The sequence below is a fragment of the Vombatus ursinus genome, unplaced genomic scaffold, assembly GCF_900497805.2.
Source record: "Vombatus ursinus unplaced genomic scaffold, bare-nosed wombat genome assembly UNPS02014807.1, whole genome shotgun sequence".
In the NCBI taxonomy this organism is placed as follows: Eukaryota; Metazoa; Chordata; class Mammalia; order Diprotodontia; family Vombatidae; genus Vombatus; species Vombatus ursinus.
Genome location: NW_020954585.1, coordinates 45,728,975 through 45,746,989, shown reverse-complemented (window position 1 = coordinate 45,746,989; position 18,015 = coordinate 45,728,975). Strand labels below are relative to the sequence as shown.

The following is an 18,015-nucleotide window of genomic DNA, read 5'->3' as shown; positions in this document are numbered from 1 at the left end:
ACGTGCAAATGGCAGCTAATGATACATGACTACATAGCTCAGGAGAGAGGCTGAGGCTGTGGAAATCTGCATAGAGATAATAATTAAACCCATAGGAGCTGATGAGATCATCCAAGTGAGACAGTATGGAAGGAGAAGATAAGAGGACCCAGATAGAGCCTGGAGGGTCACCCAGAAATAATGGCTATGACATAAGTAAAGAATGCAAAGGAGACTGAGAAAGATTGGTCAGGAAAATGCAAGAACCAAAGGAGAACAATAGGAGAGAAATCTAGAGAGGAGAGAGGATCCAGAAAGAGATGGTGATGGACAGCGTCAAAGGTTGCAAAGATAAAAGAAGGATAGGGGTTGAGAAAAGGCCATTAGATCTGGCCATTAAGACAGCACTGGTAACTTTGCAGAGGATGGTTTCAGTTGAAGGATGAGGTCAGAAGCCAATATATATTGCTGAGGGTTTAGAATCTATTGGGAGAAGAAATGGAGGCACTTACAGCTTTCTCAAGGAGTTGAGCGCAGAAGGGCCGGAGAGAATATGGGTCTTAGCTAGGATGGATAGTTAGATCAAATGAGGATTTGAGTTGTGTGTTTTTTTAAACAATGGGGGAGCCGGAGACACGGGCATGCTTGCAGGCAGCAGGGAAGAAGTCAAGAGATAGAATTTGAGATATAAGGGGGGATGATAGAGGGGGCAATTTGTGAGAGAAGACTGAAGAGGATGAGATCAAGGTGTACATAGAGGAGTTTCCATTTTCATCAGAGACAGGAATGAGGTGAGAGAGAGTGAGAGAAGATGTCTGAGGGGTGTGAGACGAGGAGCTTCATTTTTTCAGTGAAGGATGATCAGAAGCCCTCAGCTTAGAGGATGGGAAGGGGGAGTGGGAGGGTTAAGGAGGCATGAAGAGGTTTGGTATAGACACTGGGGTGAATGGGTCAGGGAATAGATCAGGGAGGGGTGAAGGGCTGCCTTGCTCAAGTGATGACCCATTTGAGATTATGTAACCTAAATTTGTAGCGCCCTCAATTAGTATGGTTCATGGTTCATTCAGTAGCGTGTGAATAGGAGAAAAGAAAAAGGACAGCATGAATCATCCAGTGCTAGAGTTTGGCAAAGCATGATCAGTAAAAGGACAACGGAAAAAGGGATTTGAGAGTAGAGCATAGTGTATATAGTAGAGCTGGTTCATAAAGGGGTCAAGACAGGGAAGGGAGAAAAGTGTAACCAGTTTAGGGGTGATAGCCTGGGAGAGAACTGAGGGGTGAAGGAAGAGGTCATGGTGAGGATGAAGAATAGGATTAAAGGTCATAAGGAGAAAGGGACTGATAAAAGATTATGACTGGATAAAGAAATTTAGGAATTCATGAACATGGAAATAGAACTGTTATGGATGGCGGCAAGATCAAGGGTTAGACCCATCTCTGTGGAGGTGGAAAGGAAGAGAACCGATTAAAATGAAGAACTATGAAATCAGGACACTGGAAGGAGCATCTACTTGTATGTTGAAGCCCCTCTTGTGAGGGCAAGGGTTAGGGTGGAGAGAGAGGTGTGAACCAGGCACTGATCTCAATGAGGAAGGAAGGATGGGGTTTGGCAGGGGATGGTGGATACACAATGGCCACCAGGATAAGTAGCGTGTGCTGGAGCCACCTTGAACCAGCTCTCACAACTGTTAAATTTTCAGTGTGAACATTTATAACCCAGGAAACGCAATCAGAGCTTAACATTATTTTGTTGATTATTTCAACTTAAGAAAGCGATGGAAAAAACATTAATGATGCAGATTAAACTTAAAAGTGTATCGTGCAAGAAGAGCTAGGTGGCACAGTGGATGGAGCTCTGGTCTTAGAGTCAGGAGGACCTGAGTTCAAATCCGGCCTCAGATACTTGACTCAGATACTAGCTTGGTAACTCTGGGCAAGTGACTTTTGACCCTGACTACCTCATCAAAAAGCAAAAAAATAAAAAAAATAAAAAATAAAGTATATCGTGCATACCATTTCTCCCCCTCCCTCCTAGGGGACTAGTTGTTAAACATTTACAAGCACGCTCCTGGTGATTAATCTATATATCATGAACTTCAAAGGAGGAGAGATTGTCTCCATGATGGAGGTAGAGGGAATGTTTGTTTTGGGTTTTTTGTTTGTTTTTGGTTTTTGTTTTTTTTTTTTTTTGGTTTGGTTTGGTTTTGCTTAGGCAATGGGGTTAAGTAACTTGCCCAGGGTCACACAGGTAGTAAGTGTTATGTGTCTGAAGAGGGAGTGTTTGGAAGTGGCAATGTGGAGCAAAGAGCATTCTTACCCACTTCCCCCCCCCCCCCCCCAGTGAAACGCAGGGAACTGAGGGGTGGAAGAGAATGTAAGTGAAAGTACAGCTGGTACTGAAAGGGTGGCAATAATGAGCGCCAGAAGACAGAAGGACTAAGAAAGGTCATGGTTTAGGTTGAAAGCAAGCTGTTAATTACGGGGCAGGTGTTCCACAGAGCACAGTGAAGGATGCAGGGGTAGGGTGGAGGTGCATGGGAATAGGGGAGGGGATGGGGAACAGGGTTTATACATCTGTAGCTAGGGGTGGGGTGGGTTTCAGAATCACTGGAACGGGGAGAGAGTATAAGAAGGTGGGAACATGCTCACCACTGAAAAATGAATCCAGTGTTAGGAGAGCAGTCGCTGGGGGAAGAGGGAGGCAGGTGATTAGATTTGCGGCAGGTGGTGATGTTATGTCCTATTAGATCCCCTGAGGCCAGCCTCACAGAAGGCAGAAGCGGGCAGAGGTAAGGCCTGTTAAAAGCACATTGAACAGTATAATATCACAAAAGGCTGGAAAGATATAACAGCACAATAATGTGGGGTTTCTTGAATGCCCGACAAAGGAACGTGGATCTTATTCACTGGGAGCCACTGAAGAATTTTGAGCAGAGGAGTGAAATCACCAAATCTATGCCTGATAATGATTATTCTGGTAGGAGGGTGAGGGATGACCTGTAGAGGGAAGAGAATGAGAGTGAGAAGACTAATTAGAAGACTATTGCAACAGTCCAGATGGATGGTGATAATGAGGATCTGTATTAGTGTGGCGGCAGAGGGAAGAAAGAGGAGGGAAACAGCTTCCAGAGGGGCTGTGGGAAGAGAATCCATAGGATTTCATAATAAAGTATGCAAGGTGAGGAGAAGGCCAAACATAACTGAAACTCTTCTACTGCTATCTTAAACTATTATTTAAATATGTATATTTTTAAAGTCACACCCTTGTTTTATTTCGTCCAAATGGACTCCAGTCTTCTTATGGGATGGGGCTGTGTCCTGTTTGTCTTGCATCCTGTAAAGAACAGACACATGGGTAGGCACATGGTAGGTGCTCTGAAAATACCCATGAATTAATTTGACTTTTTTATTGAGGAAATTGGGTTAAGTGACTTCCAGGGTCACATAGCTAGTAAGTGTCTGAGGGCAGATTTGAACTCAGCTCCTCCTGATTCCAGGGCCAGTGCTCCATCCTTGTGCCACTCAGCTGCCCCTGATTTTATTTTTTTGAATTTTTATTTTCAGTTCCAATTTTTCTCTCTCCCTCCAGCCTCTCCCCTATCCATTGAGAAGGCAAAAAATAGGATATCTATTATACATGTGAAGTAATGCAAAACGTATTTCCACATTAGCTATGTTGTAAAAAAAATAATGAAAAATAAAGAAAGAGAAAAATATGCTTCAATCTGCATTGAGTCCATCAGTTCTCTATCTGGAGGTGGGTAGCATTTTTCAATTTGATTTGATTTTAAAGGAATTCATAGGCCCATCTATGCCAATTATACCTGACAAAAGGTTATTTAGTCTTCTATTGAAGACCTCCAGTGATGGGGAGCTTACTACCTTGTCAGGAAGCCTATACTGTTCATCCTTCCTTGGTGAAAGACATGGGATTATACATCTCAGTTATTAATAAAAGACCCACAAAGTCAAGACCCAGCTTCTCCTTTCTCCTGTAGAAGTAACCACCCTGATCCCTACAGAGTCTCTGGGAGCTAGTACTAGATGCCTAGCTCTGGTGCTTAAGGGGACCACAGATGTTGACCAAAGACAGAGCTCAAAGGAGAGCTTCACTGACATGCACAAAACTGGTCACCAGCCAGTAAGAGACAGGACAGAGCTGCCCGAGACTCAGGGGGATGAAATGACCCTTCTTGGGGAAAGGTCATACGGGGAAAGTCAAGTGGTTGGCAGAATCAGACAATATTCAGGGGTGCGGGGCTTTGAACTAGACCCAAAGCAGATCTAGGAGAGGCTTCCTTCCCCCAGGCCAGATTCTGCTAAGGCTGCTGTCTGGTTCAGCCTTCTCCCTATGAAGATGCCACAGCGACTTAAAGCCTCAACATTATGGTGTCACTCCTCCAGGGATAAGCATCGCCCTGACTAAATACCCTTTAAAAAAAAAAAAAGGATGCAACAAGCAGCAAATAAGTAACAATGAGAAAAGATGGGAATGGTTAGTGTCGGAAGGGCTGTGGAAAGAGAGGTACACCTATGCACTGTTGGTGGAACTGAGGATTAGTGTTTTGAAGAACAATTTGGAATTATACTAAGAAAGTGACTAAAATGTCCCTACCCTGTCATCCAGAGATTCTATTGCTGCGCATGTACCTAATTCAGTCGATGATTTTTTAAAAAAGGTCCTATCTAGCTTTTGCGGGTTGTTGGGGAGTGAGCAGCACCATGAAGGCCTCGGGCACCCTGAGAGAATATAAGGTAGTTGGACGCTGTCTTCCTACTCGCAAGAGTCCAGTGCCACCTCTCTATCAGATGCAGATCTTTGCTCCTAATCATGTTGTAGCAAAGTCCCAATTCTAGTACTTCGTTTCCCAGCTGAAAAAGATGAAGAAGTCTTCTGGAGAAATTATACACTGTGGACACGTCTTTGAAAAGTCCCCTCTTACGGTGAAAAACTTTGGCATTTGGCTGCGCTACGATTCCAGGAGTGGAACCCACAACATGTACAAGGACCTGACCACTGCTGGTGCTGTCACTCAGTGCTACCGAGATATGGGAACCCGTCACCGTGTCTGGGCCCACTCCCTCCAGATCACGAACGTGGAATCAATTCCTACCAGCAAGTGCCGCCGGCCTGCAGTCAAGCAGTTTCACCACTCCAAAATGAAGTTCCCTCTGCCCCACAGAGTTTTGCATCGCCAGCACAAACCAGCTTTACTACCAAGAGGCCCAACACATTCTTCTAAGTGCAGAGATAAGGAGGCACCTGTTTTATTTGATCTGTTTAAATAAATTTCTCAATTGGAAACCCCCCCAAAAAAATAAAATAAAAAAATAAAAAGGTCCTATCTACACCAAAATATTTATAGCAGCACTTTTCCTAGCAGCAAATAACAGAAAAGAAAGTGAATGCCCATCAAATGGAGACTCAGCAAACAAAATGTTATGGGAAATTACTGTTCCATAAGGAACAATGAATATGAAGAATAACAAGAAGCATGAAAAGACTTAAATGAATTGATGCAGAATGAAGTAAGCAGAACCAGGAAAACAAGATACACAATGACTGTAACAATGTATATGTAAAGAACAACCATAGCAAAGCAATCCCAACTGAACTCTGTGAAATTAAAATGACCAAATGTGGTCCCCAAGAAGAGATAAGAGAATACATGTACCTTATTTTCCTTTGAAGAGGTGGGAGGGGAGGGACTATGGTTGTGGAACACTATATATAAAATGTTGGACCAAGATAAAGTGCTAGCTTTATTGGTTAGTTTTTTCCTTTCTCTTTTTTTTATTTTTTTTTAAATAAGAGATGACTATACTTTTTATTACTTTTTATTGTTTTATTTTGTTTGTGTTTCCTTTTGCAACATGGCTAAATATGGAAGTATGTTTTGTGTGACTTCATATTTATAATCCATGATTGCTTTCTTTCTCAGGGATAGGGAAGGGATGGGAAAGGGGGGGGGGAATCTGGAACTCAAAATTTTAAAAAATGATTGTTCAATTTTTTTACATATAATTGGGAAATATTCAACAAAATAAATAAAAATAATTTTAAAAGAAAAAAGAGATGGCTTTCTGGAAGGAGTAAAGGGGAGAGAGACATATGGGAAATGAAACACAAAATACTTATAGAAGCTCTTTTTGTAATGGAACAGAAATGGAGACTAAGAGGATGCCCATCAGTTGGAGAATGGCCAGACTCATGATGGTATACAAATGTAATGGAATAAGTATTTTGCTTTAAGAATGATGAAAGGGATAGATTCAGAGAAACCTGGGGAGACAACTGATGAAGAATGAAGTGAGATGAACAGAGATCTATTTATATAAGAACAACAATACTGTAAAGACAAACCGCTTTGAAGGACCTAAGAGCTCTGATCAAGGTAGTGACCAGTCGAGATTACAGGGAACCGAAGGTGAAGCATGCTCCTCACCTCCTGACAGAGAAGGGATGGTCACAAGGTGCAGAACAAGACGTACATTTTTGGACATGGCCGGCACAGGAATTTATTTTGCTTGATTATGCATATCTGTTACAAGGGATTTGTCCTTTTTCTTTTCAATGAAAATTGGGGAGAAATAAAATTTTATTCATTGAAAAATTTTTAAAAAATAAAATGTAGGTAATATAAAAACAAAATATATCAATAAAAATATAGGGATAGGGACTGGTCCTTTGATTTTGTTACTAAAGGAAACTGCTGATAAAGAAGTAATGAACTCAGGGTGCAGAATGAATTACATATTTTCAAACATGTGCAATTTATTAATTTGTTTTGTTTGGCTATGCATATTTGTTACAAAAATTTTCTTTTTCCAGTGATGATTGGGGGAGTTCATTGAAAAAAATGTAATTAAAAATGTTTTTTGGGGAAGCTAGGTGGATAGAGCACTGGCCCTGAAGTCAGGAGGACCTGAGTTCAAATTCGGCCTCAGACCAAACACTTGACACTTACTAGCTGTGTGACCCTGGGCAAGTCACTTAACCCCAATTGCCTTAAAAAAAAATGTTTTCTAAACGTTTGTTTGATGTTCTTTTCTTTTTTAAATATTACTGTTATTGCCCAATGACGACTCCTACTCTCACCCCCCAAACAGAAGCCTCCCTTGTTACAAACAAATGTAAAGTAAAGCCATACAGTGGCTGTGTCTGAAATCATATTCTTATGACTTCATCAGGAAAGTTGATGAAATTTCCTCTATTGATGCAGATGAGCAGCTATTCTACCATGTATAGTCTAAGAGAGTTGCCTGGGGAGAACTAAGACAGTAAGTGACTTGCCCAGGGACACACAGTTATTACGTCAGAGGTGAGATTTGAACCCAGATGCTCTTAACTTTGAGGATGGTCCTTTATCCATGAGGACTGACAGCCTATCTAATATAGCCCAAGTTTTACTGCTCATATCTCAGGAACTCTCTTAGGATTCTAATCTTTCAGCTTCTACACCCCAAAGCTGATAGTCTAATTCCCTTTCCTTTCCTACCCCTGTCTTCTTCCTCCACATTTTGGCAGGGTGGGGCCCCAAACTCTTCTTTCTTGTCCCTTCCTGTATCTACTTCTGCCACCTTCCTCAGAAGCCATTAGCTCTTCTCCAGCTTCAGAATAAACTTTAAACTTCTGAGGCTGGAACTTGAGGGTATCTACAATCTACCTAACCTACTTTCCAGACTTATCTCCTAATGCTTTTGGGGGCTGATTAGTCTCATCTTATTGCTTTCAAAGAAGACCAGTAACATCATGGGGTGTTGTCTTTACTGGAGCATGAACTAGATTTAAGCCAGGCAGAATTGCACAAAGTCATCAGCCTCACTCTCTTCCCAAGTCACTGAAATCCAGTAGCAGGACAACAGTCAAGACAACTGGCGATGGCCAAGGATGCGGTGGATGATCTTGGAGTCCTCAATGTCTGGCCAAGCTCTAAGTGCTCCACAGTGCCTAACTGTTCTCATCCACTGATTTCCACAGGGTGGGAGGGAGTCATTACACACTTAGGGTACACATCTACCTCACTGATGGGTCCTGCTCTGGTAGGGAACCTAACGGCCCCATCAATTTGGATCCTATCAATATATATGTATAGCCTATATCAGATTGTGCACCATCTTGGGTAGGGTGGTGGGGAGGAAGGGGGGGAAAAATTTAAAACTAAAAAGCTTATGGAAGTGATTGTTGATAATTCAAAATAAATTAATTAAAAATTTTAAAAAATTTGAATCCTATCCATCCCTGAGGTCTCATCTTCTGCTACCTCCTCTATAAAGTCTTTACTGACTACCCCAGCTCACAGGAGTTCCTCAGGACTTTGAGATTCTCTTGGACTTACTGGGTATATATCTGACTTGGTGCTTATCCTACACTCTTGGTTCCTGTTAGCTATTTTCCCTGTCTGTTGTTGTTCAATCGTGTCTGACTCTTCGTGACCCCATTTGGGATTTTCTTGGCAAAGATACTAGAGTGGTCTCCCATTTCCTTCTCCAGGTCATTTTTACAGATGAGGATACTGAAGCAAACAGGGTTAAGTGACTTGTCCAGGGTCACACTGCTAGTAAGTGTCTACGGCCAGATTTGAACTTACATCTTCCTAACTACCAGGCCTGGCACTCTATCCACTGTACTATCTCACTGCCTTCTTGTCTATGATATTAGATTCTAAGTGCTTCAGGGTCAGGGACCAAGTATTATATTTTTCTATGCCCCCCATGACTTCTAGCACAATATCCTACTCTTAGTAGGTACTTAAAGATTTTCTTGACATATTAGCCTTTCTCTCTCTTTTCCTTTTCTTCCTGCATTCATTCTTTATTCAATACTTTTGTTTCTATTAGTGTAATTTTTTTTACATCACCTTTTTTTCCATATGTATCTCCCTCTTTTCTCTTACCCAGACCCAACCCAGGAACAAAGAATAAAAGAGAAAAACAGTAGCAGAGTAGAGGAAGAAAAACCAACCAACCTATCAATCACATCTGATGAGACTGCAACATTCTATACCCACAGTCCCCCACCTCAGCAAAGGGGAAGGGAAGTGCATTTAATCCACTCTTTTCAGGGTTAAACTTTCTCATATTTAATAGTGCATTCAGTTTAGTTTTATCAGTTCTTTTCTTTTACATATCAATAAACATTCATTAAATACCTACTAAAAGCCAAGCACCTCTCCAACAGGGTGAGTCCTCTAAGCATTTGATGATGAGAGAGAAGCTTCAGTCTCCAGAAAGCAATTATCAAAACATAACCCTTATTATCCCTGCTATCCACCTGCTCAGCTCCTACTCACTTTCTAACCTAGCTAAAAGAACTCATGCAATTCTGCTGACAGGGTCCCCTACAAATTTATGTTATCCAACCTTGACTGGGCGCTCACTGCAGCACGGCAGTTCTTTTACTCCTCTTTAATTGATTCCACATCCCACTTCCCACAGATACAAGTTCCAAGCCATTTTTTCTCTCCTCAAGCCTCCCACACCTCCTCTCCTTCCATTCCTTCACACTGAAGACTTCTTTTATTTCACTGAGAAGGTTGGGGCCATTTGCAGTAAGCTCCCTTTCTTCCCCTTCTCTACATCTTAAAACCGCTTAATATCATTCCCCTACTTTCTCTTCTTTTCCCCTGCCCCTCTACTCATGCCCTTAATCCCTTCCCTTCCTGCCTTCTCTAACAGACAGCTGCCCAATTATTGCCCTCCACCCCAAACTTTGATCTCTCCCTTTTTACCGTTTCTTTCACTGCTGCCTTCAAATATGCCCAAATCTTCCCGGCCCCTTCCCCTATCCTTAAAAAAACCTCCACTAAAGTTTATCACCCTATCACACTACCATCCTATGTCATCCCTCTGTTTCTCAGCCAAATTTCTAGGATAAGTCATATGTTGTCTCCACCTCCTCTTGGTACTCGCCTCAACCCTTTGCAATCTGGCTTCTGACTTCATCGCTCAATTGACACTACTCTCTTGAAAGTTACAAAGGATCTATTAATTGCCAAATGTGATGGCCTTTTCTCAGTCCTCATCCTTGACAGAATTTGATACTGTTGACCACACTCCCCTCATAGATGGATTTTCCTCTGGTCTTTCTTGACATTCCTGTTTCCTCTTACTTATCTGATTATTCTTTCTCAGTCTCCTTTGCAGAATCATCACCCATATCATGTCCCCCAACTGCCCAAGGCCTGTCCTTCTCTTCTCTCTCTTCACTCTCTCAGTGACTTCATCAGCTCCCATAGGTTAAATTGTTATCTCTTTGTAGAAGATTCTCAGCCCTAGTACCAGATTGCCAACTATTCAGCCTTTCAAATTGAATGTTCCAGAGACATCTCAAACTTAACATGTCCAAAACAGAACTCATTTTTCTTCTTCCCCCTCAATCCCACCCTTCTTCCAGTTGTGTCTGACTCTTTGTGACCCCATTTTGGGGTTTTCTTGGCAAAGATACTGGAGTAGTTTGCCATTTCCTTCTCCAGCTTATTTTATGGATGAGGAAACTGAGGTAAAGAGGGTTAAGTGACTTGCCCAAGGTCACATGCTAGTAAGGGTCTAAGGTAGGATTTGAACTCAGAAAGATGAGTCTTCCTGACTCTAGCCCCAGCACTCTATCCATTCTTGCCACCCAGCTGCTCTATAACTGTCTAGGATACCATATTTTCTATAGTCACCAAGGTTTTCAACATTGGTATCATCCTCTACTCCTAACCTTTTCAGACCCCACATATCCAGTCAGACCAATCTTGCCATTTCTACCTCCACAAAATCTCTAGCATCCAATCCTCTACTCACACTGCCATCATTTTAGTTCAGCCCCTCATCACTTCTTTCCTAGGCTATTACAATAGCAATAGCCTAGGTCTCCCAGACTCAAGCTCCACCCTAGCTCCAGTCCATCCTACACACAGCTGCCAAAAAAATTTTTTCTTTTCTTTTTTTTCTTTTTTTTTTTGGTGAGGCAATCCAGGTTAAGTGACTTGCCAAAGGTCACACAGCTAGTAAGCATTAAGTGTCTGAAGCCAAATTTGAACTCAGGTCTTCCCGACTCCAGGCCCCATACAAGAAATTTTCTTAAGCGCAGATTTAACCATATCACTCCTTTCTCAATACCCTCCATGTTTCCCCCACTGCCTTTGAGATGCACTGTTAGTGCCACCTTCTCTCAGATGCCTTTCCTGATCTTCCCAACCTCCTTCACTAACTGTGACCTCCTTCACGAATTGCCTTGTATATTTATATTTATATTAATCAAGCAAGCAATACACATTTAAGCTCATACTCTGTGCCAGACACTGGGGTTACAAGGACAAAGAATGAGGCAATCCTTACTTGCAAGAAGCTTCTACCCTAATGGTCCTGGATGAAGAGCAGCGCCAAGGCCAATTTGGTTGGACCACAGAATAAGTGAAGAGGAGTAACATACCAGCAGACTGGAAAGGTAGGTTAGGGCCAGTTTGTAAAGGGCTTCAAATCCCAAATAGAACAGTTTGTTTTTTGATCCTAGAGGCAATGGGGAGTCCCTGGAGTTTATTAAGTAGGGGAGTGACCCGGGGGAGGGGAGGTCAGCCTTTGATCTTTTTGTATAGATAGCTGCCACTTGGTGAACAGGTAATTTTTAAGCTGGATTTAAAAATCAGAATGTCAGGCAGGTCTTTGCACATACAATGGGATTCAAAGTGCAAGTCTCTGGAAGCCTAATTGATAAAACCTACCTACCACCATCTAGAGAAAATGTTTGCCTCTGGTGGTATAGACTGAGCTAGGATAGCCGAGGGGCTCCTAGGCCTATCCCTCTACCAAATTATTAATACAAAAGCAGCGTCCCAAACCCAAGTATTAGGTTACTGAACTATCAATCAAACCAAAAATTTAAAATTAATACCCACAACCCCTTCCCCCATAACAGTCATTTAGAGAATTTGTTCTAATCCAAACTCATACGATATTTTACATGTACATGTATATATGTATGTCTGTGCATGTGTATGTGTGTGTGTGTGTGTGTGTGTGTGTGTGTATTTTGTAAGGCTCTATAGAATGAAGAAAGCGCAGCTAGGTGGTGCAGTGGATACAGCACCAGGCCTGGAGTCAAGGAAACCTGAGTTCAAACCCAGCCTCAGGTACTTACTAGCTATGAAAACCTAGGCAAGTCACTTTACCCTGTTTTTCTCAGTTTCCTCATCTGTAAAATGAGCAGAATAAAGAAATGGCAAACTATTCCAATATTTCTGCCAAGAAAACCCCAAACAGGTTTTTACAAAGAGTAGGACACAACTGAAACGAATGAACAACAATAATGAGGAAACCTTCTTCACTAAAGGTTTTTGGTAACTGTTTTGTAACTTCTAGTCTAGGGGCAGCTAGGTGGTGCAGTGGATAGAGCATCAGCCCTGAAGTCAGGAGGACCTGAGTTCAAATCCGGGCTCAGACCAAACACTTGACACTTATTAGCTGTGTGACCCTACAAGTCACTTAACCCTAATTGCCTAAAAATAAAAAAAAATTTAAAAAAAAGTAACTTCTAGTCTAGAATTGCTTGGGATAAAGAGTAAAGGATACGCCCAGGTTCACAGAGCCAGAACCCTGGTCTTTCTAATTCAGAGGTAACTTGCTATCCACTACCCATCTTGCTTCTCATTCTATATTTTTATAATGACAACAATTCACGTATATATATAATTTATAATTGCAAATCACTACACAATCATTTCTTTTGACAGCAGTAATAACATGCTTACAGAGTTCTTTAAGATTCACAAACTACTTTTTTTACAACAACCCAATGAGATCAGCCATTTTTATTCCTAATTTACAAATAAGAAAACTGAAGCCAGAGAAGGAAAGAATTCACCCAGGGTCATACAGCTAGGTAGTCCCTGGCAAACTCAGGTCTTCTGACTCTAAATCCAATGCTTTTTGTGCCATATTGTGGTGCCCACCAAGAAAACAATATACTCAGTGATCACAACAAAGTAAACAGAAAGGACAACAAAACTGGAAGTGAGCTTATAGTGACTATGCTTGGCCCTGGAGAGAGTGGAGAAAATGTATCTCCCTCCCTTCTTTGAAAAGTTGAGAGACTGGGCATAGAATGGTGCACATGCTGTCACACTTGGCTGATGTGCTGATTAATTTTACAGAATCTTTCTTTTTCTTTTTCATTCTTGCATAAGTGATAATTATTGTAATTGCATATCTTAATTTAATTATTTATTTAACTGATTAATTAAAATAATTGTAACTTGCACAAGTGGTAAAAATTGGTGGGGGAAGAAGGGAGAAGTCCATAACCAAAAAAAATTAAGAAAGAAAATGAAAGTGATATAAAAACAAAATACATAAATAAAATTGATATCTAGGTTAAAGATGAGAGGCAATCTGTCTTAGTGAATAGAAAGCTACTTATTTAGCTGGGAAGACTTGGGTTCCAGTCCTGCCTCTAACACATATAGGCTATGTGATCCTGGGCAAATCACTGAACCTCTTAGTGCTCTAGTAATCTAAGATTATAAATTACAGAGAAGCTGCTGCCCGGTATTAGAAGAGGGAGTTTCCTAACTTTAGCTTCCTATACTAATGAAATCATTGTTCTATTCCCTATCAATAAAATTAAAAAATATATATGTATCTATCTATCTATCTCTCTCTCTCTCTCTCTATATATATATATATAGCACTGCCTCCCACAGAGTTTCTTGTTTTCCCAAACTACTGAACCAGAATAAAACTGGAATGCCAAAATATTCTCCAAACCCACACTGAGTAAAATAAATATTTCCTGTCTTGGCACAGAAGTGATTTTGACATTTCTGCACTTGTGTTTCCTCACTGATAGAACAGAGGGCATGCCCTGTCTTTACCCCAGTGCTCATCCAAATGAATGAGGCTGTGTCTTTGCTTGTAAGGAAGAGGCTGCATAAATTACACGGAGGGTACCAGTCACCTTCCCAAGCTATTCAGTTAATCCATCTTAAGTCCAATGACAACAGACTGCACTAACAATTCCCCAGCCCAGCTGTCAAGCTAGGCTTGTGTCTCTTCCAACTGATAAGGTCCCCACCAGAAACAACAAAAGTTCTGCTGGTCCACAAAAGAGCATGAGGAGCAAAAACTGTCTGGCTGGCCTTCAGTCGTCACGCCTTTCCAACTCTGCTGATTACAAATGCCAAGGACAAATCTTACATTAATAAAATTTATCTTTGCCTTCAAAGAGACATTTAAATAACCAACAAGTCCAGTCCTCTCTAGCCCACCATCATCTCTGGGAGATGACAAAATTTACAGACCTTGATCAATCCATCATTCATATGGTCTGTGATCTCTCTTAGCAGGGGTGAACTGTAACCAAATCAGCTTTTACCATGAGTCCAAAAATTACCATCTAGGATTCCCCCCTTCACTGTTTTTAGTGTGGGTAAGGGAGGAAGAAAGGTGTTAACAATAGTTGTGCAAAAAAAGACCACTGAAGCATTTTGGGGGGGGGGGCAAGGCAATCAGGGTTAAGTGACTTGCCCAGGGTCACACAACTAGTAAGTGTCAAGTATCTGAGGTCACATTTGAATTCAGGTCCTCCTGACTCTAGGGCTGGTGCTCTATCCATTGTGCCACCTAGCTGCCCCAAAGCATTTATTTAAATGCACAGAAGAGAGTAGGAAGGAACACAGACAAGCAGGAATTTTGAAAGAAATGTGGGGAATTTATTATATATTTTGCAGCTAAGTGGCACAGTAGATAGAATGCCAGGCCTGGAGTCAGGAAGACCTGAGTTCAAATACAGCCTCAGACACTAGCTGTGTGACCCTGGGCAAGTCACTCTATCCTATTTGTCTCAGTTTCCTTATCTGTAAAATGAACTAGAGAAGGAAATGGCAAACCACTCCAGTATCTCTGCCAAGAAAACCCCTAAAAAGGAGTCATGAAGAGTTGGATACAATTGAGTGATTGAACAAATTTTTAAAAAAGTGGTATGAAATCCTTTTTCGGGTGTACTGCTGTGTATATGGGAATTCTATTTTTCTGGTGTTTAGGTTCAGAACAAGAGGAATAAGATTTAATTAATAACAAAAAAGAAATGACCCTCTGATTAGCTGAATCAATGCTACCTGATACTCTCCTGCCCCAATTAAACCAGCCTTGAGAGTACTTGCAACCTCCAAGACGGATCAGTGATCAACAGATCATGGATTTAGAGCTGAAAAGAACCTTAAGAGGCCTCCTTGTTCAACTTTCTCATTTTATAGATGAAGAAAATGGGGCCCAGGCATGCATGCAGGTAATAAGTGGCAATGCCAGGGCTTGAACTCAGGTCCTCAACCCAAATCTGTAATGATTTCCACAGTATCACAACGCTTCTTCAATCAGATCTAGGAGATGCAGCCAAATATATAAATAATTTAAAAAAAAACACCTTCTTGAAACACATACAGCATCGATAGTCATTAGTGTAAACACCATAATCTAGGTTTTCTAGATTCTAAATCTAATATTCTTTCTACTACACGTTAACCAATTTGGGTCTCATAAAATCAGAGAATTCCAGAATTGGAAGGTACTTTAAAAGTCATCAAGTCCAATTTGAACATAAGAAGCCCTGATATAACAATTCAAACAAGTAGTCACCCAGCCTCTGCTTGAATACCTCTGGTAACAGGGAACTCACTTCCTTGTAGGGCAGCCCAGATAGGATTATCTTTGATGGGGAGGCTGAAATCTGCTTCCAAAGAATTTCAATTCAACAAACACTAAGTGCCTGTTTGGTGCAGAACATTGTCCTAGGAGATGCAAAATTCCTACCCTCATGGACCCTCTACCTACCAGCTCTAGTTATGGAGCCAAACAAAATAAATTAATTCCTTTTTTCCCCCTGAACAATCCTTCAAATAGTTTGAAGAAAAAAAAAATCCCTTCCTCCATCTTCTCTAAGTTTTCTAGAGTGGACCTTGGTTCAAGTCCTGGCCTTGCTAATACTATTTGTGTGACCATGAGAAAATAACACTGCTCTGTCCCTCAGTCTCCTCATCTGTAAAATGGGGGGGAGGGTTAGATTAGATCATCCCCAATGCCCCTTCCTGAATCCTAGTGGTATAAATATTCCAGGCTTCTTTAATTTGCTCATCTATAAAATGGGGGTAATGAAACTTGTCCTGTGTAACTCAAAGGGTTGTTGATGGGGAGAAAACGAGATAATATTAGTTATAACTGCTTTGCAAAAGGTAAAACACAGAAGAAAAAAAATTCAGAAGAGAATATAAATAAACAGAGCAATTTTATTAACACCTTGTTAAATATAGTATAAACTTAAAAAAATAAACTGAACATAACAGAAGCTCACTGTTTCACATACAATTCTCCTTTTTGTCCTTTGTATTTTGGAATGTGTTTGTTTCTTGATGAATGTCAAGTTTTTAAAGTAAAAAAAGAAATTATAAAGTACTATCCAGAATTCAAGAGATGACTACCGAGGTGGTAGCTCTGGCTGGCTTTGCTTGCTACTCCTTAAACAGTCAATTATTTCTTGGACCCCATTCCATCCCCTTTAGTACCTCTTCCCATTCATATCATTTGGTGATCCAGCCCGTGACAAAAGACTTAAAACATCAAGCTGGGCTGGCACTGAACATTACAGTTCTCATTTCTTCCAGACACTAATATCTTTGGTCTGCCCAATGGGCCAGAGCAGAAGTTTCTTACTCTTTTCCTGTTAAGAAGTCTATGTCTAATTTTCTGAAAATGTTATGATTACTACTGGGGATCAGGGGAGAAGAGCTCAAGAGTGATACTAGTAGCCCAAGTCAGTGACCTAGAGGATGGGGCAGCTACCTGCTTTGTTTCTAGGTTGGGGAATAGACTCTAAATGGAAGAGATTTGCCTTTTTTTAAAAATAGCAGTTAACTGGTGCGGTGGATAATGTTGAAATTGGAGACAGGAACATCTGAATTCAAATACTACCTCACATCCTTAGTAGCTAGCTATGTGACCCTTGGTAAGTTACTTAAACCCTCTCACCCTCAGTTTCCTCATCTGTAAAATGGGGATAATAAAAGCACCCCCCCCATTGGGTTGTTTTGAGGATCAAATGAGATAATATACATAAAGTGCTTTGTAAACCTTAGAGTGCTATATAAATGTGAGCTATAAGTAATCTATTGTCATTAGCAACAATTGAAGAGCCACCATATCTAGACTACAGATTCAGTACCTGATAGGACTTAAAAGTTGGAGCTGGCCAAACATATATATAGGAGAAATGTTACTGGAGGCTGCAGAATCTCAATAACATTAAGGAACCAAATCCAAGATACCTCAAAGAGGGAAAAATTCTAAAAGAATGAAAAAATCATTGACAGAACTTTAAATAAAAAACAGGTTACTAGGAAGACATAATGATGTATAACTACCACTAACATCACTTACCATTTTCCTACTTGCCTATTTTCTTATATCTAAACAATCTTTACGAGAATGGTCTATTCAAGTGTGAGTGGTATCCTTGATGAAAACATAAAAAGAACAGGTAGGCTTTTAGAGATAATTTTCTACGGCATGTCACATCTTCATGATCATGTAACTGACTGAGAAATAAAAATTTAAGATTGCAGGATCACAGATGAAGGGCTGGAAAAACCTCCAGAGATCATCTAAACTAGAGATGTCAAATACAAGGAAGGGGCAACACTCTGAGTGCAACTTGAATCAAATTAAAATATAATTGGGAACTATTTAACAAAATAAATAAAAATACAATAGAACATAGATAATGTTAATATATGGTTATCTAAGTCAATATGTGGCCTGCAGGGATCCTTTTGTATGATTTGGTAGACCCATTTCTATTTGAGTTTGGTAGCACTGATCTAAATCAACCTTCTCATTTTACAAAGTTGCCCCATTTTACAAGTGACTTTACAACTTTAAAAAGTTGCAAGTCATTTTATAAGTCACTTGCCCAAAGTCATATAAATAGTCAACATTAGAGCCTAGATTTGAAAAGTTAGGTTCTTTGACTTCAAAGCTAGTGTTCTTTTTATTCTCTAGCTATAT

The 18,015-nt window shown here is 40.6% G+C and overlaps 1 pseudogene; it reads left to right on the top strand.

The window, feature by feature from the left end:
• The first annotated feature begins 4,701 nt into the window (after positions 1 to 4,701).
• On the top strand, positions 4,702 to 5,287 carry LOC114051969 (annotated as a pseudogene).
• Positions 5,288 to 18,015: the final 12,728 nt, after the last annotated feature.